Consider the following 26,519-nt stretch of genomic DNA (forward strand, 5'->3'; position numbering starts at 1 on the left):
GGCTATTTAGGGTCTTTTGTATCTCCATACAGACTTTAAGGTTTTTTTGGTCTGGTTCTGTGAAAAATGCCATTCATTGTTAATCTGATAGAGATTGCAATGGATCTGTAGATTTCCTTGGATAGTATAGTCATTTTGACAGTATTGATTCTTCCAATCCAAGAACATGGTATATCTCTCCATCTGTTTGTGTCCTCTTTAATTTCTTTCATCAGTGTTTTATAGTTTACTCTGAAAACTATAAAGGTTTTTTTTGCCTCCTTTTGTAGGTTTATTCCTAGGTATTTTATTCTTTTTGATGCGATGGTAAATGAGATTATTTCTTTAATTTCTTTTTCTGATCTTTCACTGTGTATAGAAATGCAACAGATTTCTGTGTATTTATTTTGTATCCTGCAACTCTACCAAATTTATTGTTGAGTTCTAGTAATTTTTTGTAGTAGTTCCCACTGTGCCTACTTCCTATGTATAGTATCATGTCGTCTGCAAACAGTGACCGTTTTACTTCTTCTTCTCTGATTGATGTGGCTACACATTCCAAAACTACATTGAATGAAAGTGGCGAGTGTGGACACCCTTGTTTTCTTCCTGATTGTAGAGGAAACGCTTTCAGGTTTTCACCACTGAGTATGATTTTAGCTGTAGGTTTGTCATATGTGACCTTTATTATGTTGAAGTAGGTTCCCTCTGTGCCCACTTTCTGGAGCGTTTTTATCATAAATCGGTGTTGAATTTTGTCAAAAACTTTTTCTGCATCTATTTAGATGATCATATAGTTTTTATTCTTTAATTTTTTGATGTGGTGTATCACACTGATTGATTTGTGGGTATTGAAAAATCCTTGCATCCTTGATGCAAGGATCCTTGCACAGAGGATCATACACCACACCACTTGATCATGATTTGTGATCCTCTGTGCTTCCTGGACTTGGGTTACTGTTTGCTTTCCCATTGTTAAGGAAGTTTTTCTCTATTACCCCTTCAGACATTTTCTCAGGTCCTTTCTGGTTCTCTTCTCCTTCTGGGACCCCTATAGTGCAAATGTTGGTGCATTTAATGTTGTCTCAGAGGTCTCTTAGACTGTCCTCATTTCTTTTCATTTTTTTCCTGTACCATGTTTCACATCGGTGATTTCCACCATTCTGTATTCCAGCTCACCTTTCAATTCTTTGCCTCAGTTATTCTGATATTGATTCCTTCTAGTGTATTTTTCATTTTAGTTATTGTATTGTTCATCTCTGTTTGTTCTTTAGTTCTTCTAGGTCTTTGTTAAACATTTCTTTTATTGTCTCAATCTGTGCCTCCTTTCTTTTTCTAAGATCTTAGATTATCTTTACTATCATTACTCTGAATTCTTTTTGATGTAGATTGCGTATCTCCACTTCACTTAGTTGTTCTTCTGGGGTTTTATCTTGTTCCCTCATCTGGGACGTATTCCTCTGCCATCTCATTTTGTCTACGTTTCTGTGATTGTGGTTTCCATTCTACAGGCCGCAGGTTTGTAGTTCTTCTTGCTTCTGCTGTCTGCCCCCTGGTGGATGAGGCTGTTTAAGAGGCTTGTGCAGGCTTCCTGGTGGGAGGGAATTGTACCTGCCCACTGATGGTTGAGGCTGGGTATTGTCCCTCTGGTGTGCAGGGCAGTGTCAGGGGTTGTGTTTATTGGGCCGCTGTTTATTCAGGAAGACTTTAAGCAGCCTGTCTGCTGATGGGTGGGGCTGTGTTCCCACTCCATTGGTTATTTGACCTGAGGTGTCCCAGCATTGGAGCAGCCTACAGGCTCTTGGGTAAGGCCGGGTCTTGGTGAGAAAATGGTAACCTCCAAGAGCGCTCATGACAAAGAACACTCGCCAGAACCACTGCCACCAGTGTCCGCATTCCTGCAGAGAGCCACAGCTGCTTCCCACCTCCAAAGGAGACCCTCCAACACTAGCAGATAAGTCTAAACAAGTCTCTTATGAAGTCACTGCTTTTTTCCCTGGGTTCTGGTGTGCACAAGACACTGTGTACACACTGCAAGTGTGGAGTTTCTCTTTCTGCCAGTGCCATGGAATTCCTGCAATCAAACCCTGCTGGCCTTCAAAGCCAGATTCTCTAGGGGCTCCACCTTCCAGTTCCAGACCCCCTAATTGGGGAGCCTGGTGTAGTGCTCAGAACTTTCACTCCTGTGGGAGAACTTCTGTGGTATAATTATATTCCAGTTTGTGGGTACTCAGCTGGCGTATATGGGATTTGATTTTATCGCAGTTGTGTCCCTCCTACCACCTTATTGTGGCTTCTTCTTTGTCTTTGGATGTAAGATATCTTTTTTGGTAGGTTCCAGCTTTTTTTTGTCAATGGCTATTAAGCAGTTATTTGTGATTTTGGTGTTTCCAGAAGAAGAGGTGAGCTCACATCCTTCTACCATCTTGTCTCCCTTGTTAGTTAATTTTAAATGAGTTGAGGGAGTAGATAGTTCATGAAATAAATGGAAACCATATCTGTCTAGCTAATCAGTTTTATACGCTTGTTGAAATCTTTTTTTTTTTACCATTTTCTTTTTGTCGTATGCCTAGTTTCTCCCCCATATCCTCCCTTCTCTCTTTGTTTTTTCTGTCTTCTGCTTCCCATTTCCTTACCTGTTATCCTTTTAGCTTCACCTTCTGCTTCCTCCTTTTACTTCGTAATGAAAATCATTTAAAAAAATTCGTATAAATATAGAAAATTGCTAGAAAATTACTTTTTCTAAATTTAATATGGTCTTGTCTTAACTATTTGGTTGTCTGTTGCATTTTACAATGACTACAAATACAGATGGTCGTTGGGATTGCCTTTTCCAGCGTGGGGTTTGTTTCCTTCTTACCTTAGCCTAGAAAGAGAGGCTTCAGAGATCTACCTGGGGACCTTGATATGTGTGTGTTAGAGTTTGAGGGACCTAGAAGAGTTAGACTCACACCCCAGTAATAGGAGGGTACACGGCTGGCAGCAATAGTCTGTGCCAGCGGAGGTGAGGTTTGCCACTTGAGAAACAGTTCACTTGCACCAGTGGCATGAGAAAAGTGCAAGCTTCCTATGGAGGAAGGATGGAGAAAAAAGCCTGGTTAAAAGACAGAGAAAGAAATAAGACTGTGGGCAGTGGAACCCCAAGTAAGAGAGCCTGTTAGGAGGTGACACTGTAGATTGAAAGGTGAGTCCTGGGGGGACAACCACAGAATCCCCACATTAGAGAATTCCAGGGAAAGGGGGACTCTCCCAAGAATCTATACAATCACCCCACAGGGAACAGACTCAACTCTATCCATGAGGGTAAGAGAGACACATTTCAAAGGGGACCGATTAACACATTTTGTGTCCTTCATCCTCCTCCCTTCCCAGCTCAACAGTGGAGGGATCAGGAATTGAAGCCGAGTTGGGAAGTTGGAGGAAGCAGGAATAGTAGTGAAAAGGTCAACCTTTTCCTTTGTTCTCAACAGGTTTTCCACCATCAGTAGACCTGAGCTGGTTGAAAACAGAAGCTTTCACTTTAAATTATTTCAGAGGACTGGGCATCTAAATTATCTATTCTAATAGATAGAAGGGACCAGTGGTCTTCTTTAATTACCTAAGAGTTAATTGAGAAGTGATATTTCTTGGCTGAGCAGTCACTCAGGGACAAAGAAAAACACTAATCTTAGAGCAAAGTTCAGAAAGAACAGTGGGGTCTGAGAGGGGTGGTGAACTAGAGTCACTTAATGATGATACCCTACACAATTTTTTTTTTTTTGTAAATTCACCAGGGCCACTAAAGAAACATTCCACTTTAAGCTATCTATCTTTTAGCCATCTCTAGAAAAGTATTTATCTGTTGTTGTACAACCCAAAGATTTATTTATTCACCCCCTAAATTTGGGGTCCAAGTGACTGTCTAGCACTTTTTTTTAGCATCTCTTAAAATTTATTTATGGTAAAAGTTGTTTTTACTTTGCAGATGATGAAGTATCAAGTGCTACTAAAATAATATCCTCATCTACTATTTCCATGAATATGGGCTTCTGAATAGTATTTTAAGTGTTAATTTACTAACAGAGCAGACATATCATATAATCAAGACATATAATCAATATAGCAGCGTATTACTGTTGTACTGACAAAACGACATGCAATATTTGCAAAAATTCTGAAATCACTAGTCTATATAAGAAAGGCCACGTTTCCAGACTAATACTTCTAAATTAGTGCTTGTACTATAAAAGGAATTTGCTGTTCGTAAACAAACAACAAATCATTCAGAAAGTGTCTAATAAATGTGGATACACATCACTTTTCTAGACTGTGTCTAGTGAATAAATCAAGGTTTAGCTTGACAGGAAATCAAGCAATTTGGTGAATAACAGTTCGTGTATCATCTCGATGTTTACTAAACCATGTTGGTATGACAAATTTTCATTTATTTTAGATGGAGAAAAAAAAATGAAACGAAAACTTCTAGTGCACTAGATGTGCAAATAGTGTAGGTCTTCTTCTGTATTTTCTTATTTGATCTTTCCAAAACATGTCTCTAAGGGAGTTATTATTTGCCTTTGACAAGTAAAGAATAATTGATCACAACAAATACTTCAAGTCTCGTTTTGCTTGAAAACTCTACAGATCTCAAGAAATACATCACCAGCTTCTTAAAATCCCTTCCTTCCTTGGCTTTGGAAATAACTGCTCTCTCCTGGTGATTCTACCTCTCAGGGTTTTCTTATTCCTTATCTCAGGTTCCTGACTGAGATAAGGTGCATAGTTGAAAGCTTTCCTGGAGAGACAGGGAACAAGAGCAGAACATCTATTATCACCACTTCAACTATTATTATACTACTGGCCTCAGCTAGTGCAATATGGCAAGAAAAAAATAAGAAATCCATAATAATAAATAATATATATTTGTTCTTATTGTCTGATGGTATTTTTGTGAACATAGAAAAATACAAAAGCATCGACAAACTTTAGAATTAATAAGTAAATGTAGCAAGTTTACTATATGCAACTTACTGTAAAATTAATTATAATTCTGTCAGCAACAAAAAATAGGAAATAAATTGCCTAAAAAATACCGTTACAATAACATCAAACAGCTCAAATAAAAGGATAAATCTAACAGAAGTTGTACAAGCCTCTGCCCTTCAAACTACAATCATATTAAGGAAAATAAAAGAACATCTAAATAAATAGACAGTTATACCATGTTCAGATGTTGGACAACTCAATATTGTTATGATGCAGCTCTCCTCAAATTGATCTGTGGATTTAATGAAATCTCAATCAGTATTCTAGCCACATTATTAGAAATTGACAAATTAATTCTAAAATGCAAAATGGAATGCAAAAGCTCAAGAATGTCAAAGCAAACTTGAAAAAGCAGAACAAATTTAGGGTGATTACACTACAGTATATTACATATCGATTTAAAGCAACGATTTTTTACACCCTTTTTAGTTCAATTAATTTTCACTCAGCTTCTAAATCTGGCCTTAAATTCTAGCTTCCTCAAAACCCCCAAACAATTTGGTACCATTATTTGCTATTTTCCATTGGGCCATTAATCATCCTTTTTATATGTTCATTAATTATTTGTAATACTTAAAAAGTTGTAGATATTTCAATTGTAATGTGCATGCCAGAGCTCACTAATAAGACTTAACACATATTAATATAACTTAGTTTTAATATTATTAACACTGCATTCTAATAATGATTTACATGCAATCATTTACATGTATATATGTGTATCTGTACATATCTAATCACATCTAGTGAGTGGAGTCTAAAGATGATGCTAAACATCTACAATGCACATGACTGTCCACCACACAAAGAATTATCTGACCCAAAATATCAGTAGTGCCCTTGAGAAATCAGTCACACACACACATATACCCTCCAATCTTTCTCCTCCTTTCCTCACTGGACAGAAATAGCCATCTTCCTGAAGTTAATATGTGCATTATCAGTTTAAAATACTTATATTCTTTGCTGGATCATGAGTCCCTTGAGGGCTGGGATTATACCTACCCAGATTGTACTTATCCATGTCTTTGGTGTACCCCAGTGTCTAACATAGTGAGTTCCAGGCCCATATACTTAATATGTTTTTTTATCTAATTGACTAGATATTTAAAATATTTTTCAGTGTTCTGTTTTAATTTATCTACTGGTATCTTGGCTTCATCGCTGTAATATCGTTATGTATCGTTATCATGCCTCCTCTAGGGAATTGCACTATACATATCCTTTCACAATCTACTTAGAACTAACTAACACTGTACCACTTCACAATGTAGAAACTTTTTGTAGAACCAGCTATGTTCCTTTTGCTATCCCTCGTGTAATTTATGTTACAGTTTTTCATAAACATTGTATCTGCATACATTATGTCTGCATTCTTTGATGAAATCATTCCTGAGATGTCATATTCTTTGCTTGGGATGCAGTGAGGCGTAACTATTGGGAAGCAGAAATTGGGATTGACAACCTAGTCTTGGGTTTTAGTTATGCTGCTTATTAGATGGATGAATTTGCATAAAGCACTTAATATAGACAATTGGGATAGTAAATGTTCACACGATGGCTGAAAAATCAAATGAATTAATATGTGTAAACCACTTGGCAGGACTCAATAAATATTAGCTTTTATTATTGGTCAGGCAGTTTTTATTAGTTTTCACTTAGGTTGTTCCATTTTCCTCCAAAATGAAGTTCTGGCCTCCAGAGTTACCTACATCAATTATACTACAGCATTTTGTTTATAAAATTCCCATGAAATTGATCACATCCTTTCATGTATTATAGTTGTATGCATTTTCATTGTCACTATCCAATGAGAGGGTAAGCTTTTGATGAAAGACACTGTGTTTCAAATAGCTATACCAAGAACTATTGCACCAAGAAGAATGTCAATAAATATTTGATGAACGAACTAATGTATACCAGTAGAAACTATATTATCCTTTTAATCAAACAGACATGAATTTAATCAGTTGCATCCCTCACTAAGTAGTTTCCCTTCTCATATATAAAACTGGAATAATAATACAGAAATGATATGAGAATTAAATAAAATAGTGTATGTGAACACACAAATCATAGTACCTTGTGGGTGTAGATGGTCAGTACATGTTAATGTGCTCACATGTTGCCTAAATATTGGATGAATATGTGTAACTGGTAAGAACCTTTTCTCCCATGAAGTGTACAGGCATCTATTGATTTTCATTACCAGTTTCTCTAAATTGCCCAGTATAAGAACATGGGGAATCTACTTTGAGATTGATACTCTCTTTTCTCTCTAGTGTGTATTTTTAACAGTTCATATTTGTATTACACAATTTGCATACTTGGAATTGTTTTTTCAAAGAATTCAGGATGGCTGACAAATGCCCAAATGACTGTAATGAAGACAGAATTAGAATATGTCACCACGTAGCATTATTGACCTTTAGTGAGAAAGTAGGAGATGCTCAGTGTGTTCTCAAATCTTACTAACAAGATGATATTATTTAGATTTATTTTCAGTTGCTTAGTTACCAGTATCTGTAAATCTTTTCATGTTGCTTGTAAGAGTTTTCTTAAAAAAGGAAGTGTCTACATTTTTCCACTTTTCTTAAAAATAACACACACACATACAGACAGAAAGAAGAAATCTCTCTTCGTAGGGGAGGCATGATTGGAGAAAAGGAATTGTAGGTGTTTGGAGGGAGGATCATCATCTAGGTAAAATTCTGGGGAAGGAGAAGCCGTTTACATATCTTCCATGGAAAAGTGTCTATTCAAGTTCTTTGCTCATTTTTGAATCTTTTTTTGTTGTTGTAATTGTTGAGTTTTACAAGTTTCCTATGTATTAAGATTATCAATCCCTTATTAGTAGATACATGATTTGAAAACATTTTCTCTCACTTTGTAGGTTGCCTTTTTACTCTGTTGATAGTATCTTTTGAGGCACGATTTTAAAAAAGCATGAAGTTCAATTTGTCAGTTTTTTTTTTCCTTTTACTGACTATGCCTTTGGTGTCATAGCCAAGAAATTGCTGCCAAATCCAATGTCCTGAAGCTTTTCTAAGAGGTTATTACTTTTGTGCCCTACATTTAGGTCTTTGATTCATTTTGAATTAATTTTTGTGTATGGTATTAGGTGAGGGTTCATCTTCATCCTTTTGCATGTGGATATCCAGTTTTACTAGCATTATTTGTTGAAAGACTGTCATTTCCCCCATTGAATGGTCTTGGCCTTCTTATTGAAAATTATTTGACCGTATATGGGAGGTTTTAGTTATGGGCTCTTTATTCCACATGTCTGTCTTTATGCCAGTACCCAACTGTTTTGATTACTGAAACTTTGTAGTAAGTTCTGAAATCAGGACACAGTGTGAATCCTCTAGTATTGGTTTCTCTTTGTCAAGATTGTTTGGGTTATTTAGGGTCCCTTGAGATTCCATATGAATTTTAGGATGGATTTTCCTATTGCTGCAAGACATCATGGGGATTTTGAGAGGGATTGCATTGAATCTGTAGATTGTTGGGGGTAATACTGCCGTCTTAACAACATTGTCTTCCAGCCCATGAACAGGGAATGTCTTTCCAGTTATTTATGTGTTCTTTAATTTCTTTCAGTAATGTTTGGTAGATTTTCATTATACAAGTTTTTCATCTCCTTGATTAAGTTAATTCCTAAGTGTTCTTTTTAATGCTATTATAAATGAAACTGTTTTTTGAACTTTCTCTTCAGATTGTTAGTGTATAGAAAGGCAACTTATTTTTGTGTATTGCCTTTGTTTCCTATTTTAATGAATTCATTTATTCTAACAATTTTTTTGTGGAATCTTTTATGTTTTTCTGTATATAAGATCATGTAATTTGTGAACAGTAACAATTTTACTTCTTTCTATATAATTTTGGTATTTTTTGTTTTTATTGCCTAATTATTCTGGTTATTGTTTCCAATACTGTGTCGAATATAAGTGGTGAAAGCCAGCATCCTGGCCTTGGTCTTGATATTAAAGAAAGACATTTAGTATTTGAATATGATGTTCTCTGTGGGTTTTTCATGTATGCCGTTTATTATACTGAGGTAGTTTTCTGTTCCTACTTTATTGAGTGTTTCTGTCAAGAAGGGGTGTTGAATTTTGTCAAATTTATTTTCTACATCAATTGAAGTTGATCGTTTTTTTTCTTTACTCTATTAATGTAGTGTATTTCATTGATTTATTTTTATATGTTGAACCATCTTGGCATTCCAAAACTAAATCCCACTTGGTCGTGGTGTATAATCCTACCAGTATGCTTCAGAATTCAGTTTGCTGCTATTTTGATAGGGATTTTTACACAAATGTTTATAAAGGGCATATTAGTCTGTAGTTTTCTTTTCTTGTAGTGTCTTTGCTCTCAGGGTAATGCTGACCTCATAACTGAGTGGGAGGAGGGGCATACGCTGATCAAATGCTATTGATAAGTGGAGGAACATTGGGAGTGAATATTTACCGTTTAACCTAACAACATTCACTGGTGGCCTTGGTAGGAGAAATTGCAATGGAATTGGAGATGCAAAACCTGACTGAAGTGGGTTCTAAAGAGAACGGGAAAGAGAAATGAGAGTCAGTTATGATTTCTTTCCAGGAATTAGATATAAAGGTAAGGAGACAAGTAATACCAAATTGGAGGGTGAAGTAAATCAAGAGGTCTGTGTTGGTATGTTTGAGGGTTTGTTCAAATGGAGAAATAAGAACCTATTTTAATGCTGATAGGAATCATCCAATAGTGAGGAAAATCATATTGCGAGACATAGTGCACAGACAGATGAGCTGACCTTCAGTAGGGGCATAGATAGCTCATCCTGGTAATGGGAGAAAAGGTAGAGCATGTGGGCCCAGATGTAGGTGGCTGGGTTTATATGGTGGAACTTGTACATATGTTCCTTTGACTGCTTCTGTTCCTTCAGTGGAATATAAACAGGGGCATCTGCTGATAGTGAAGATGGAGAGGAAGTAATGGTGTTTTAATTTTCTTGGTATTTTGTTTGTTTTAGATTTTTTTTTAGTATATGTGTCTTGGAAAAGAAACTTATTAATAAAAGTCAGATGTGTGAGATACGACTGATACTTCTCTTTTTTTTTAATTTTTAAAAAAAATTTATTTATTTAATTTATTTATTTTTGGCTGCATTGGGTTTTCGTTGCTGTGCGCGGGCCCTCTCCAGTTGCGGTGAGTGAGTGGGGGTCACTCTTCCTTGCGGTGCGCGGGCCTCTCATTGTTGTGGCTTCTCTTGTTGCGGAGCACGGGCTCTAGGCATGTGGGCTTCAGCAGTTGTGGCTCGCGGGCTCCAGAGCGCAGGCTCAGCAGTTGCGGCACATGGGCTCAGTTGCTCCATCGTATGTGGGGTCCTCCCGGACCAGGGATCGAACCCATGTCCCATGCGTTGGCAGGCAGATTCTTAACCACTGCGCCACCAGGGAAACCCCGTCAAGAGAGCATCTATAGTTTTCTAGAAGTCTTCTTCAGGTTCCACTGTTCTTAGACTGGGAGAATGAGGGCATGCCAGCTTGAGAAAGTTTTCTCCTAGTAGTAATGAAGAAGACTGGGCATACTGGACATTAAGGAACATTGAAGCCAATAACGTATTTACCAACATAACACACATCCCCTCACATTTACAGAGACAAAAGAGAGAGAATAGCCAGTCACAGTATTTAAGAGCAGTGAACAAGTATGAGACTTTCCAGAACATACAATTTCCCAACTAATAATGGCTTCATTCAGTTTGTCAGGGATGACTGCTCATCTGTCTCAGATAATAAAAGATCACAGGAAGATTTCCAGGCAGAGAAAGGTTTCCATTTAAACAATAAACTCTAGACACTCTTTCTAGGTAAATGACCTAAAATCTATTCTATAATTATGACAAATAGGAGACAGCAGCACCGCACACTGAGCTCATCAGCACCCTGCATCTCCACTGGAGACAAAATTCAAATGATCATTTATCATTTCAATTGTATTAGACACCATTTGTCTGCATTATTTTAACATTAACCTTTCTCACCTAATATCTTTCAACAGAATTTACTTTAAATAGCTCAGAGAGGAGGTGGCTAACTTCTTTCAATTTACACATTTGGTGAGGGGTTAGAGGTACATCTGAAGTGACACAAATTATGCAAATTATCACTGAAGCTAAAAGATAACCAAAAAACAAATACCCAAGGATAGCTTGTATCTGATTTGTTTTAGGAGGGGATAAAGGAGACAACATCACATATTGTATGTGACACTTGTATATGTATGTATCTATGACATACAAATTCCAATGCATAATATAAAGGGGGCAAAATCAACACAAGTGTGGATGCAAGGGCAGAAATTGAGCTATCAATTATTTTTTTCCCAATTGAAGATAAAATTGTCTTCTTTTACCAAAATAAGAACTTTTTAAATCTTTTCAATCTCCTCCTTCTTTGGTTAGGGAAGAAGTGACAGTGGTTGATGGAAGTGTTTTCTGTCTCTTAAAATACCTTTAGGGAGATAAGGGTTACTAGACGGCACAATTGATGGCTTACTCTGGGATGGAAAACAGGCAAGAGAAACAGAAACTCTAATTACAAGTTTTTAGAGGCCTTAGGGTTCAATCTCAGGGGTTGGCAAACTTCTTTTCTAAAAGGACAAATAGTAAATATTCTATTTTATTTCTAATTCGGTTCTGTGGACCATGCTATCTGTCGCAACTACTCAACTCTGCCACTGTAACTCCAAAGAAGTCATAGATGATATGTAAATGAATGGATTGACTGTGTTCCAATAAGACTTTATTTACAGAAGTGGGCTGGGCAGGATTTGGCCTATGGGTCATAGTTTGCTAACCCCTGTTCTATCCTTTGGCATATCCCCTCTTCTCTATTAAAAAATAGTTTACGTTTTTCACCCCAGGAGACAGGAAACAAAGAATGAAATAAATCTGGTTGAAAATACAGAGAAGCTTTACTGACACAGGTATAGAGATTGTTTTAGTAAAAAATATACCCAGTTCATTGACCTCAATTAATAAAATGAGTGTTTGTATGAAAATATGGTTCCTTTACCAGCACCATGTACAGTGTGTGTCAAGGTGGTGGAGGGGTTATTGGAGAATCAAACATTGAGCATAACCCTCATCCCCTACCAGATTTACACTTAACCAGATACTTGTGATGGGCCTTAGGACAGGATATATACAGGACGTTAATTGTCCAGTGGACTCAGTGTGTCTTGAAGAGAACAGGGTCCAAAGGAGTAGGTACAGTGTCTTCAGGCTTGTGCTGTCATTTGTGTCTTTGTTCTGGGAATGGAGAGGTTCAGATGTATGTGTTTCTTCTATAATGCTATATATGCATATGTGAATGTGTGTGTATGTGTACCTATATCTGTGTGTTTGTGTATATCTGTGTCTGTATTTGTGTTGTGTATATCTGTGTGTGTTTGTGTGCATGTTTGTGTATATCTGTTTCTACAGCTGACGCTTGAACAGCACAAGGGTTAAGGGAGCTGACCTCCCCACACAGTGTAAGATCTGAGTGTAACTTAACAGCCACCACTCAGTGTACAAGGTTCCTCAGTACCCACTGTTCTGCACCTGCAGGTTCAACTAACCATGGTTCCTGTAGTACTGCAGTGTTTACTACTGAAAAAGCATGTACCTGTGCAGTTCAAACCATGTTGTTCAAGGGTAAACTGTGTGTGTGTGCGTGTACACACTCCCAACACTAAAATTTACAGGGCTTATGGAAAAAATCGAGTAGATGAAAATCATTAAAAAGTATGAAACTTTGTAATCATAACACTGGAAAAATATGAAAAATCAAATCAACAACAACAAAAAAGCCTATCACAGTTAAATCTCCACTGTCATCAACATCATTGTCACAGACATCTCAACCACCTGATACGTTGCAGCCTTAAACTGGGCTTTTTCCTTCAAAATGAGGAACTTGAGGTCATTTGCTTGTGAGAAGGTTTCTTTAAAATTAAAAATCTCATCTAGCGTGTTGATGTCTTCACATTCAATTATTCTAATCCTGGATTAGATTGGATTAAAAAATAGGTTGCAGTGAAACAGTTGTATTTATCCCATTCCATACTCCAAATAGACTCTGAGTCCTAATGTAATAAATGAGGGTGGGTGAAAAAAACTGGGTTGGATGGGATGGGGTAGGATCTGTCTCAGGGTTAACTGGTTTGACTTGTTTCAATTTCCCTATATTGTGAGGACCACCAGGATGGGTGGAGTTTTGGGGGCCAAGAAGGTATGTTGCAAGATGTAGGGTCATGTAATAGATAAATTGCAAGAAAATTTTAAACATAATTTTTCATTTTTCAAATGACTATTTTTAACGCATGGCTGTGGAAATTGAAGAAACATAAATACCTTTTATATTAATTCCTGTGTTTCTGGTTAATAATGTTAATAAATAATTTAAGGAAATATCAGTTCTTTTAGCTTTCCTTCCTCAGTTCTCCATTGTGTATAATTTTATATAGAGCTGATGTTTATTTTTTATTCAATCTATAAATATGTTTTCTAAATGGCATGTTTAATTCTTAATACTGATGATAATTCTTGATATATTTAAATTCAATTATACCACATTATTTTTTCCTGCCATTTACCAGCCTTCCTATTTATTTGGTTTGCTCATTTTCTTTCTGGTCTCTGTTTTTCTCTTTTGAAAAGTTTACAACTGTGTTAATTATTATTCCTTTTAAAGTAGCCTCTCTTTCTGTTCGCTATTGAGATAGTTTTTCTCTATATGTGTATACAGGTCATATAGTTGTAGATTTATCAGTTATCCTGCTTGAGACTCATTGTATCTGTCTTTTTTAAATTTTATTTATTTATTTATTTTTGGTTGCGTTGGGTCTTTGTTGCTGCGTGGGGGCTTTCTCTAGTTGCGGCGAGAGGGGGCTACTCTTCATTGTGGTGTGTGGGCTTCTCATTGTGGTGGCTTCTCTTGTTGCGGAGACGGGATCCAGGTGCGCAGGCTTCAGTAGCTGTGGCTCCCAGGCTCTAGCGCGCAGGCTCAGTAGTTGTGGCACACGGGCTTATTTGCTCCGCGGCATGTGGGATCTTCCTGGACTAAGGATCGAACCCGTGTCCCCTGCATTGGCAGGCGGATTCTTAACCACTGTGCCACCAGGGAAGTCCCAAGACTCACTGTATCTCTCAAACATGAGAATTCCTGCCATTAACTTTCAAAAACCCTTCCCATTGTCTCTTTGATTATTGTCACAGCATTGTAACTTCTCTTCCTATACTCCATGTATCTTAATCTGTCGTCCTTACTTTTGCCCTCTCCTCTCTGCACTCTCTATTTCAGTTTTAATTTTTTTCTAAAGAAATTGTATGTAATTTTCTTTGTAAAAAAATTGGCCCCTTCCCTTTTGTCATGATGTCTTTTCATGTCTTTAGTTTCAGTAATTCTTTTTATTTCTGCAATCATTTAAAACAGAAATTTATTATTTTCTCGTACAGATCCCTCACTCAGGGTTGGATACCTCAGGAGAAAATTTTTAATCAGTTCCAGAAGAGAGATAGAGAAGAGAAGCCTCCGTGGTCCACCTGTGCCAGTAAGTGGACATTTTTTTTTTATAATCCCTGTGGTCCTTTGTAGGTTCCAGCTTTGTGCAGGGGTCTCTTCCAACAGTGCACCCCAAGTAAGCCCCTGTTTCCTGTCCATACAAGGGCACTGAAACCCAAACCCAAATTTGACAGAGGCAAGCACCTACCTGCCTTTCTTTCCCTCCTGTTCAGCCCCCGAGGCATTAATAATAAATAGATGCTTAGAGCTCTGGTTTTTATTCCTCTTCATTTTGGCACCTGGTGGCTTACTCTTCATTTGTAAGTGTTCTTTTGTGCCTTTAAAATATGCTTTTATTATGTTTTACCCAAGCTTCCTAGGAATTTGTAGCAAGAGTACTTTCAGATCATCATAGTGGAAATATTCTTTGTTATTTTTCTATTTAAAACATCCTAAATTAAAATTATTTTTCAGATTGCTTTATTACCTGTGTCCCTGGGAGGCAGCCCTCCCATTTGTTTGTCTACCAGCTTTAACATTAATGTACTTCTTCAGGTGCTTCGTATGTTTCTGCAATCTCCCCTTTAGCCGGTATTGTTTTTAGGGGTCTTATGCTGAGTTGTGGGAATGTTCATAGGGCTTCGATATGAGCTTTCGTCTCCAGAAGCCCTATTTTACTGGACTGAGCTTCAGTTAATTTTTTGGCTTGGGGTATTCACAAGTTTAGTAATTGATGTCAGCACTCCACACCTAGGGCTAGCGCAGGCCTGTATTCCTAGCTTAGGCCTAATGACAGTGTCTCTAGACAGCTTACTGTCTAAAGGTTTCATTGTAGTTGCTGCTACTGCTGTTGTTTTCTTTACTGGTGTTTATGGGAGAAAAAGATTATTATTTATTCTCCACTGTGTATGGGTTTCCTGTGGATGTTCCGTCCCAGACCCAAAGTATGTATCTGTTTCCAATCAACTGTGTTCCTTTTGGCTTCATCTCCCACTTACATCAGTGTCTTGGAAGTTCATTGTCACTCCTGGTACTTTGAATTTCCTACTTGCTTCTAAGACTCTCTGTATATCTTATAAATATTTCCTGTTATATTTTACCTGACATTTATATGTGTAAGAAGTATGAGGGAGGCAGAAGCTTCCTGTTTAACTCAGATTGCAGACTAGCGAACAATCAAAAAGTAGTGAATAGGGGCTTCCCTGGTGGCGCAGTGGTTGAGAGTCCACCTGCCGATGCAGGGGACACGGGTTTGTGCCCCGGTCCGGGAGGATCCCACATGCCCCGGAGGGGCTGGGACCGTGAGCCATGGCCGCTGAGCCTGCGCGTCCGGAGCCTGTGCTCCGCAATGGGAGAGGCCACAACAGTGAGAGGCCCGTGTACCGCAAAAAAAAAAAAAAAAAAAGTAGTGAATAAGGAAAAACAAATATAAGAAACCACAAAGGGGACTCCTGCTTCCAAGGAGCTTGTTTTAAGTATTGGCAGCTCATCCATCCTACAGCAACATCTAGAAAAAGCCCACGAGCTGAAAAACCACATACATCATATTATTAAAGACATCATAAAGATGTGGAAGCAAAGCCAGGAAGATCCATCCTGGGTGAGCTTAGGTAATTAACCATTTGCACGATCTGGAGATGAGTGGAGATTCTGGCTTGTCATAGTTAGTGTGTCTTTACTAGGAAAACAATAAATCAGCAGAGTTTTGATAGCTTTGTGGGCCGGCATGGCAGATTGAAATCTGGAAGGTGGTAAAGCCAGACTAATGCAGATATGAGAATTTGACAAGGATATTACAACAAAAGAAAATTGCAGGCTGATGTATCTCAGGAAAATATACAAAACTCCAAAATATTATCAAATTATAATGAAGTTAAACCAAAATGTTTTGAAAGTTATAAATAAAAATATATCATGACTCAAATAACATTTATTTGAGGAATTCAAGATTAACATTTGAAAAGCGACCAATGGGATTCACCACTTTGACAGAATAAAGGAAAATAAATATAACCATCTCAATAGATGCAGAAAAATAATTCAGTATAATTCAAAACCAATTAATGACAGAACTCCCAGGAAAGTAGTAAAATTTAAATTGAAAACTGAAAACCTTATTCATGTAACACTCAGACCCTTGAAATATCTCTTTATTCTGGTGAAGTTGAAACTCAGACATTGTGACCTTTGATCTTTGCTCAGTACTTTGATGGCCTCAGACCTCATTGGCCTCAGTTATCTCACAGGATCCTCACAGCAACCAGGATCCTCACAGTAACCAAGCAAGTTTGTCCAATTCAGTTCAATTCAATTTTAGGGGCATTTACTTATGACCAAGTTGCCAGCACTGAACTATTAAGGTAATTGTCATCAGTATAGGGAAGGAGGCAAGAAGAAAGCCAAAGAGATTAATACTTTTAAGTCAAAATTTAAAATGTTATACTTTAAGGGACACTATAAAGAAAGCAAAAAGATAACACACAGGGACTTCCCTGGCCGTCCAGTGGTTAAGACTCTGCACTTCCACTGCAGGGGGTACGGGTTCGATCCCTGGTCGGGGAACTAAGATCCTGCATGCTATGTGACACTGACAAAAAAAAGGAGAAGAAAAGACAACACACAGTATGGGAGAAAATATGTGCAAATTATATATCTGATTAAGGACTTGTATCTGAAATATACATATAAACACAATTCAGTAATAGAAAGACAAATAACCAATTAAAAAAGGTGAAGAACTAAAGGGTGAAGAACTAACTAAAGGGTATTCGCCAAAGGGTTCTTCTGGAGGTGATGAAATGTTCTAAAATTGACTATGGTTTTAATTGCACATATTTGTGAATGATTAAAAACCATTGAACCACCTTAAATAGTGAATTGTATATTACATAAATTATACTTCAGTTAAACAGTTAGAAAAGGAACGCCGGGCTTCCCTGGTGGCTCAGTGGTTGAGAGTCTGCCTGCCGATGCAGGGGACACGGGTTCGTGCCCTGGTCCGGGAGGATCCCACATGCCGTGGAGCGGCTGGGCCCGTGAGCCATGGCCGTTGAGCCTGCGCGTCCGGAGCCTGTGCTCCACACAGGAGAGGCCACAACAGTGAGAGGCCCGCGTACCGCCAAAAAAAAAAAAAGAAAAGGAACGCCATATAAGTGGAATCTTCAGGAAAAAAAACAAGGACAATATATAATATAAAGTAAAATAATAAAATGAGTGCTACTTAGTTTAAAGAATACAAACCCTGGCATCTGAAATGGGCCTTTTTGTGAACTCCCTCATCGCCAGCTCTATGACTTTAAACACCAGAGGCTCTTTTTCTCACTTTTCTCTTTTATCACTTGGATAATGGAGAGATCATCACCTCCTTTAAAAGTTGTTTTTAGAATTAACTGAGAAAGTGTGAATATCATTTGCACAGTGCCTGGCACACAGCAAGTTCTCCAGAAATGTGTTAATTTCCAATTCCACCTCCCTGTTCTATTAGAGTCTCATTAAAAGCGCCATGGTATCCTATGCAAAGGAGTAACAACTTCTGTCAAAAAGGGATTAGTAATGTTTCCAAGGGGAGTGAACTCAGAGATGGCTTGAAAAATGCTAAGAAATTTACCAGCAGAGATTGGTGGGGGATGGGGAGGGAGATGGAGGGCAAAGCAAAAGAAGCATACTTCCCCTGGAGCAATGGGGTGAGAATGTGTGATAGATATTCCACGTTGTACATTTCAATTTCAGAGACAAGAAAAGTGAGGCTTAGGGAGGCAAGGGACAGTTCAAAGTGCCACAGTTGGTATGTGGTGAAGGTGAGGCATGACCACAGATTTTCTGACTTCAATCTAAAGCATCTTTATAGTGAAAAATGTAGTTTCCTTTTACAATTTCTGTAGGTAGAAACAGTTGTTATTCATGACCCAGAGCCTCACGATATTCTAACTTTGAAGTTATCCCATTTGGGTCAGGATGAGTGGTCCTCATTCGACATTCTCACCCTAACCTGCCACCATATTCTCAGTGAGATTGTGAGCCTCAAAGCAGGAACTGTATCTAATTCAATATCCAGCAAGACAAAAATATTCATGATCAGAATAAAATGTGTTAAGTAAAATGTATTCAACTGTAGAAGGTGCAGTATTAAATCCTGAGTGTTCTTAAAATGTAAACATCCTGAAAATGTCGTAAAGAACAAATCATTTTAAAAACATGACTAGCTGAGACTCTTCAGAATATCGGGGTTATTTCCAAATGTTCTGGACAAAAAAATAGTATAGTTTCTGATGTATTTAGAGAGGCAGGGAATGAAAAATAAGTGGTATCAAATATTCATTGGGATATGTAATGCGAAGATTTCTTCTGCAGCAGCATAATATTGTAATTCCCTCCTGTGACTACTCAAAATATAAAATTTCGGCAGCAATTTCAAGAGAAGCTCCTATAATAAATAGATGATGCCTGTGCTTGCCTTTGTAAGAGCACTTAATGGTAGTACTTCAGTTTTTATCCCTCTCTGCTGTCGTAAAAGCATATTTCAAACATTTTGGGGGCTGAAATGTTCAAAGACACCTGATATTTTAATGCCAACATATTTAAAAATTATTCCCAATAATAATGAAATCTCAAGCACAAGGTCAAAAAAAATTTGTAAAAGTTTTCTGCAAGTTTATTTCACAGCTTCCACGTATACCCACAGATGAACAGAAGGTATGATTGCACCCAGTGGAATATTCAAAGTACCTTATCCTTTACATATTTCAAACCTATCACTCCAGAGATGCTCTCTGTACATATTCTTAGGAAGGTTCTGTGTACACGGAGTAGAATGTACCAAAGTATAATTTAGGGCACCGTGTATAATAGAAAAACAATGAAGATCACCTAAATATCCTTCAATAGAAAACTGGACAAATAAATTGCATTTATATGCATATTGCAGAATATTCTGCAAGCTTTCATAGGAAGTAGATCTATGAACTGTCATAAAACAGGACTTATGGCATATTTTAAATTAAAAAATAAAATTGTGTTTATGTCATATGTGTGTGTGTGTGTTATAATATATATATATATATATATATATAAAATACATAAAATACATACCCAGTGGGTGTTACTAGAAGCTTGTAAATGATATGCTAAAAGAAGATAACAAAATTAAAAGAAGAATACTGTTTCTACCCTATATATTTTTTGATTGTTTGGATATTTAAAACTTACGCATATATAGTATCTTATAAACTTGAAAACAATAAATAAGGAGGAAAATCTGTGTTAAGGCATTTTAATTTGAAGTAATATTTTTTTGAGTCTCTGAAGCATCCTTATGTATACTCTTCAGGTGCATCAACCACCCTTGGTCCAAATTTTATTTTTCTCTCTCCTTTTCATGTTTTCCAAGTCTTGTATTACTCATTACAAAATTATTTCCTCTGAGTATATAGTTGGTGATATAGGAGAAAAGTTGGACGATATGTATACCTTTATGAACAGATTTGGGAAATGAAACTTAGAACTGCCGTTCCCCAGTTCATTTTTATTTCAAGTTAATGAGATTTTACACCCGATAATTACTTTCATTCAGGTCTCTTTTCACCATTACTCAAAGCTAATTTAAATATATGAATTACTTTTCCTCTCTGTCTGAGGCAATAAGAAAGGTGGACCCTGTCCTTTAGAAAGCACTTGAAATCTTCCTTCTAAAAGCACTTCAATTTATCGACACATGTGTTGGTGAAATCTTAATTGTTCCCATCTCCTTTGTGAAAATGGATAGATCACCTATTCATTTTGTGGAATATATTTCTTAAGAGTTATTATGTGATTAGTCTCCTACTAAGCCCTCCTTTTGGATGGTGGGGTAGAGTGATGGGGCCGCGGGGTCCCCATCACTGTAGTGCATTTTCATGAAAGAATCTTAAATATATGGGAATAAAATTAACCAACAAAAACTATTAAAAAACTTCATTGGCATTTTGTAATTTGGTTTATTACATAAAGTGTGGCTCTTTTTCTTTGTTGTTATCTGTTTTATTACTATTTTTTTAAACATCTTTATTGGCGTATAATTGCTTTACAATGGTTTGTTAGTTTCTGCTGTATAACAAAGTGAATCAGCTATACATATATACATCCCCATATCTCCTTCCTCTTGCGTCTCCCTCCCACCCTCCCTATCCCACCCCTCTGATAAAGTGTAGCTCTTACCAGAGGAACATGTGTAGCTATGTCGTGAAAGTTGGCCAGTAATGTTAAGTTTAGTCATCAGACTCAATGTTTTGAAAGTTTAAAATTTCCAAATTGTTGACTGGGTGAAACGTTTTCACAGATGTCTTCACTGACTTCTGCTTCAGCCAGACTGTTTTGACTAATAATTTTCTTATGGTTGAGGAATATATATATTGCAGCCATCCCCTCAACAATTTATGTATGTATATATGTGTGTATGCATGTACGTATATATATATTTTTAGGACTCAGTATATGTCCAAGATTAATTTATTGTGCACTGTGAGATAGAAGAAATGTCAAGCATGGTCACTCTCTTTTAGGGCAGGACAATTAACAAGCAATAAAAGTAGACATTGATCAAATGTTAAACTGTGATTATTTTAAAAAAATACTCTATATAAAGCAACTGATTTGAATTATTTATGCTATCATTCCCCAAAGTAATTTATTAGGTTTTATGAAAAGTTAATTATGAAAAGGAGCTTCAAAAGTCAAATTACTTTGACAAGCTCTTGGATTAATGAAATTAGACAGGGCATAAAGGGTCCTTGAATGCAGGAGTACACAGTATCTATATTGCAATACCTTTGGTATAATTAAAGAAGGAGTTGTGCAGCATTTGCCAAACTCTGTAAATGTAGAATTCTTCCCACAGAGTACTACTTGGAAGCAGAATTTAGGAATCATAGATAGATAAATAGATAGATAAAAAGAGATAAATTGGACTTGGGAATAAGTTTAAATAATACTACTCTATCAAACCTTTTTTTAAAGGCTTGATATAAAACAATCAGACAAAAGTAAATAAGTAAAATAAAGCTGCAAAAGTATCTTTGTTTTTAAGCATTTCACAAAATTTTATTAATCAATAGTTAGTTACAAAATTCCAAATTATCACCTTACTTTCAAATTTTGTACCAAGGAGAGGATAGCTCCCTGATTTGTTACTTTATGTCCTCTTTCAAAAGAAAATTAGGTTTCTCTCTTTACAATGTCTTTCAGAAAAGTGAGAACTGATCTCATATTCAATCACATGAACTAGATTTGCTTAGGAAGTGAGTGCATTTGACTTGTACAATTTGAATTAGACTTGGTGTGTGTGTGTGTAACATACGCATTACATACAGTTACATTGTAAGACACTTCAAATCTATTTTCCCCCTCAGTGAGTATTAAAATATAAATCAATAATTCAAGAACAAGGAATCTGAAATTCTGTGTCATAGTCATGGCACCGTTATTTTAGTCATATGTTATTTAAGAGTTGCCACACCTTTTGGCAGCAGAGACAGTTTCTTCACAGAGCAATTATGGGGGAACACACGTTGGGCTTCCCAGATTTGGGGATATTCAGCTCTCTTTTGAGGAATGTAACCTACAGGCAGCTGAAGGAGGAAACTGGACTACTAACATCTGCTGTCTCGCCAGCCGTTTCGTAGAGAACGAGAAGAATGAAATAACTACATTTGCTCCCTGCTCGCTACAGGATTTAAGAAGTGAAATAAAAAGCCATCATAAAGGTCCAGTGTTGCAGTAAGGAGAAAGGAGGCTTGGCTTAAGAGTGTTGTGATAGGGGATGAGGAAAAACAAAAAGACAGAGAAGGCAACCAAAGTCGCAGCTCCATCTGGCAAATGGAGCTTTAGCAGAGTTGGCAAATGGCAGAGTTTGCCATCAGACACAAATAGCAGAGTTTGCCACCAGACACAGCAACAAGTGCTTGAGTCACGTCAGCACCTACAACTGTTGCCTCTGCCCAAAGGGGCAGTCAGTCACCTGGAAAGGACTCATTCGTGCACCCCTTTATTCCTCTTTCTACTTTCAGCTGGCAGATGTATGGACTTGCTGCATCTGGGATTACACCGTCACCTTCGCCTGAGAACTCTCTCTCTCTTCCAACGTACAAAATGGGGCATTGGCTCATACCTTTGGGATTCACTGGCTTTCCATAGACCCAGTCACCCCGTGGCAACTACTCAGATTGATTGGTGGAATGGAATATTGAAATGGCTGACAGCATCTTGTAGACTGGGGATCTGTGCAGTCCAATGACATATATTCTTGGAGCTTCTCTTTAGTTTATGATTCTCCCCTATCCAGAATATAAAGATCTTGAAACTAAAAGGAAATAAATAAAGCCCTGAGTCTTGGGTGGTCAAAGTCTCATTTTATACTTGGTATCGATCAGTTATCAGCTGTTAATTATTTTAGAACCCCTTTCACTCACAAAATTGGTACATTGGGGTAATAAACATGGCCTCTTTCCCAAAGACCTTTCTCTTTTACAACAGTATTTGCTTATGTTTCATTTGAAGATAATATTTACCAGACTGAATAGGATGTTCAGTTTGCTTACCATGTTAATTGGTTTCTTTTCCCTGTTAAAGTAATTTATTTTTAAAATTATATTGGGACTCCAGTTCTAATTGAAGACATATGTTGACTTTTTATTCTTTGTAAAATATTATTTGAAATGCCCATAACATAGAACGAAGGAAGACAGAGAGGAGGCTATTGGAGAAGGAAGGACTCTTTCCTTTTTTTTTTTTTTTTGTTAAGTCTAAATGTGGATGGAAGAAAGATGAACCAGAGCAGAAATAATGGTACTCGAAGTCCATGCAGTAGAAGATGGAAACAGATTTACAAATTGGTGCATGTAATGGAACACCAAGACCACTGTCCCTTGATAAGAACAGTAGACTAGTTAAAAGAAAGACGAGTTAAAAGAACATAAAGACCCCACTTACATGAGGTATCCAGAATAGTCAAACTCATAGAAGCACAGAGGACAATAGTGGTTGCCTGGGGCTCAGGGGTTGGGGGAAACGGAGACTTGTTCTGTGAGTATAAAGTTTTAGTTGTGCTAGGTGACTAAATCGAGATCTGCTGTACAACATGGTGCCTAGAGTTAATGCAGTATTGTACACTTCAAAATTTATTAAGAAGGTAAATCTCACGTTATGGGCTCTTACCACAAAAACCAAAACAAGGGACACAAGGAAACTTCGGGAATTATTGGATATGTCTATTCCTTTGATTGTAGCAATGGTATCATAGGTGTTCACATGTGTCCAAACTCATCAAACTGTACACATTAGATATGTGCACTTCTTTGCTTATCAAGTTTATCTCAAGAAAGCTGTTTTAAAAATACAAAGAACTTTGCATTTTGATGGTGTGGGTTGACATCGCCCTATCTGCTCCTTTGCCCCCAACACCCTGTTGTTCAGCATCATTGTTTGCACACAGGTTGAAATTAGAATTTCCATGTTAGGAATTAAAGGTGCAGAGTAAGGACCTTTATCATTTTGGCATTCAGAGAGGAGGAGCTAATTAAATGAAACAGATCCACTAATTTTTAACATAAATAAAAGAAATGTTAGAGACAATAAGAATATTTTTAAATTTCTCATTTGCATTCTCAAAAAGAGAAGATATTTAGTCATTAAACAAAATATAGTTTGCTATGAAAAGAAAACTATTGTAAAATTACAACGAGTTCATGGGGTAGAGGTTGCCTTTAAAGTATGGTGGTATAATCACCCCCTAGAGACCAACCCTGCTGGTGACAACATCTATACCTCAGACAGAATAAAAAAGATAAATACTTGGTAATTCTGAAGAGTCAACAAAAGTAGACAGATTTGGGAGGAGACTGAATAATTGGAGAAGAAACCAGAATGAGAATGAATTTCCATTCACTTGTAATGTTGCTTCAAGGGTGGTTTGCAGTTGTAGAGTGGCAAGGTGGTCAGAGAGATCAAAAAAAGTAGTCTAGTCTATGCCAGCTGTCCACTGGGGGTTGAGAAAACTAATCCAGAAGGGAGTGCCATGTAAACAGTGTAAGTCTCACGCTTCTCAGTGAATCACACACGTTGAGAATCAGACTAAAAGCGGTGTAGAAAAGGCTTATATAGTTAAACTGAGATTTGAACCAAGGAAGTTAATACCGAGCTCACAGTGTAGGTTTAAGCATGTTAATTGGTTTGGAAAAAAAAGTCCTTCAGAGGAATTTAATAGAATCCATATCATAAACAACATACCATACAAAATAACCAGGATCTAATCCAAAATTATTAATCATACACAAACAAGGACAATGTGACCCATTCTCAAGAGAAAAGGCAACAAAGGTGACTAACCATGAAATGAGGTGTATGTTGGAATTAGCAGACAAAACATTTTAAAAGCTATTGCATCTATACTCAATGATATAGAGAAAACATGCTCAAAATAATTAAACAGATAGTACATATCAGCATATAAATAGAAATTTTAAAATTTAGAAATGAAAATTATAATATCTGAATGAAAAATTCTCCCAACAGTTTAACAGAAAAAAATGGAGATTGCAGAGGAAAACATCAAGAATTAGATTAATCAATATCATTTATCAAATCAGAACAAAGAAAGATGAGATTATATGAACAGAATCACATGGACCTATGGGTCAATATCAAGAGATCTAACATATGCATTTATACTTCTAAAAGGAAGAGAATAAAAGTAGGGAAGAGAAAAGATTTCCTCAATTCGGTGAAAAACAAATTTATGAACTCAAGGGAACTCAATGAACAGAACACAGGATAACTTAAAAATGCATTAGCACATAATACTCAAACTGCTGAATATGAAACGTAGAGAGAAGTCTTAAAACAGCCAAAGCGAAACAAAATGTTATATATGTAAAATAATTATTTGAATGAATGCTGACCTCTTAGAAGAAAAGAATCATGGGAATCAAAAGATAGGAAAATCAACAGGTTTACAATGCTGAAAGAAAGAAAATAACATTGCCAATTCAGAATTCAGTATCCAGTGAAAATATTCTTCAAGAATGAAAATGAAATAAAAACATTTTCAAATAAAATAAGAGAATTAATTACTTGCAGACCTAAAGTACAAAAATGCTAAAGGATTTTCTTCAGCCTGAAGAAACATGCTACCAGATGAAACTTGGCTCTTCTGGAAGCAGTGAAAAATATCATATGTGATTTAAAAAACTGAGTAAATATAAAAAAAACTACTTGTTTCTCTAAGACACTTTCAGATTCATTGGACTGTTTAAAGCAGAACTTTATCTTGTGTGATTTATATTATATGCCGATATAGTACATATTACAACTCTATTCTAAAAGCTTCTGTTTCTTGGTAAGTTGACAAGGCTTGGAAAGACGTGTGCTTCTCTTGCAACAACTAGCAAAAGCTGGATAAATTATAAAAAAAAAAAAAATTTTCACATCTTGGATTTTGGCTAAGGATTAGTTTTATCCTTCACACAGGACCTCTTCTGGGTAAAAGAAGAAAAGCATTTAGCCATCATGCAGAGCTGGTGTAAAAATCTGGAAACTTGAAGGGTCCGAAAGCATGATTGGTTTTCCCCCAGTGAACATCTGTTAAGTTACTGGCCATTAAGGGAGCCTGGGGAACTTGGCTGGAAGCTTCTAGGAGACAGAATAGAATCTCATTTAGTCTCACGGTATATAGGAGACAGAGGCTTGTTAGGGCTAAGGGCTTGCCTCAAGCACATATCAGCTTTTCCATTTAAGATTGTATTACATCAGTTTTCTCAGAAACAGGCTGAAACAGGGATCCTTATGAAAGTGATTCATTTGGGGGATGGGTTGTTTTTAGAAGGGAGTGAGAAATGCAGGAAGGGGCAGGGGACTCAGCTACAGGCAGGTTCTTGGCTATGATCAGCTCTCACAGGAGAACTGGACTGTGAAACCAAAGTTGTCCTTCCCTGAGGAGTTGTCCCTCCTTGGGGTGTC

General features: G+C 36.9%; 1 protein-coding gene across 14 annotated transcripts in view; it reads left to right on the top strand.

Annotated features, from left to right (window-relative positions):
* The window catches only part of ARPP21 (cAMP regulated phosphoprotein 21), a 1,021,360-nt gene that overhangs the window by 603,836 nt on the left and 391,005 nt on the right, over positions 1–26,519 (top strand). For all 14 annotated transcript variants that reach the window (XR_013830175.1, XR_013830176.1, XR_013830177.1 and 11 more), the window contains one exon: positions 14,489–14,583. The gene's annotated coding sequence lies outside the window, so the exon portion shown is untranslated. The remainder of the gene's footprint in view (positions 1–14,488; positions 14,584–26,519) is intronic.

This window comes from Stenella coeruleoalba (genome assembly GCF_951394435.1).
Source record: "Stenella coeruleoalba genome assembly, chromosome: 10".
Lineage (NCBI taxonomy): Eukaryota > Metazoa > Chordata > Mammalia > Artiodactyla > Delphinidae > Stenella > Stenella coeruleoalba.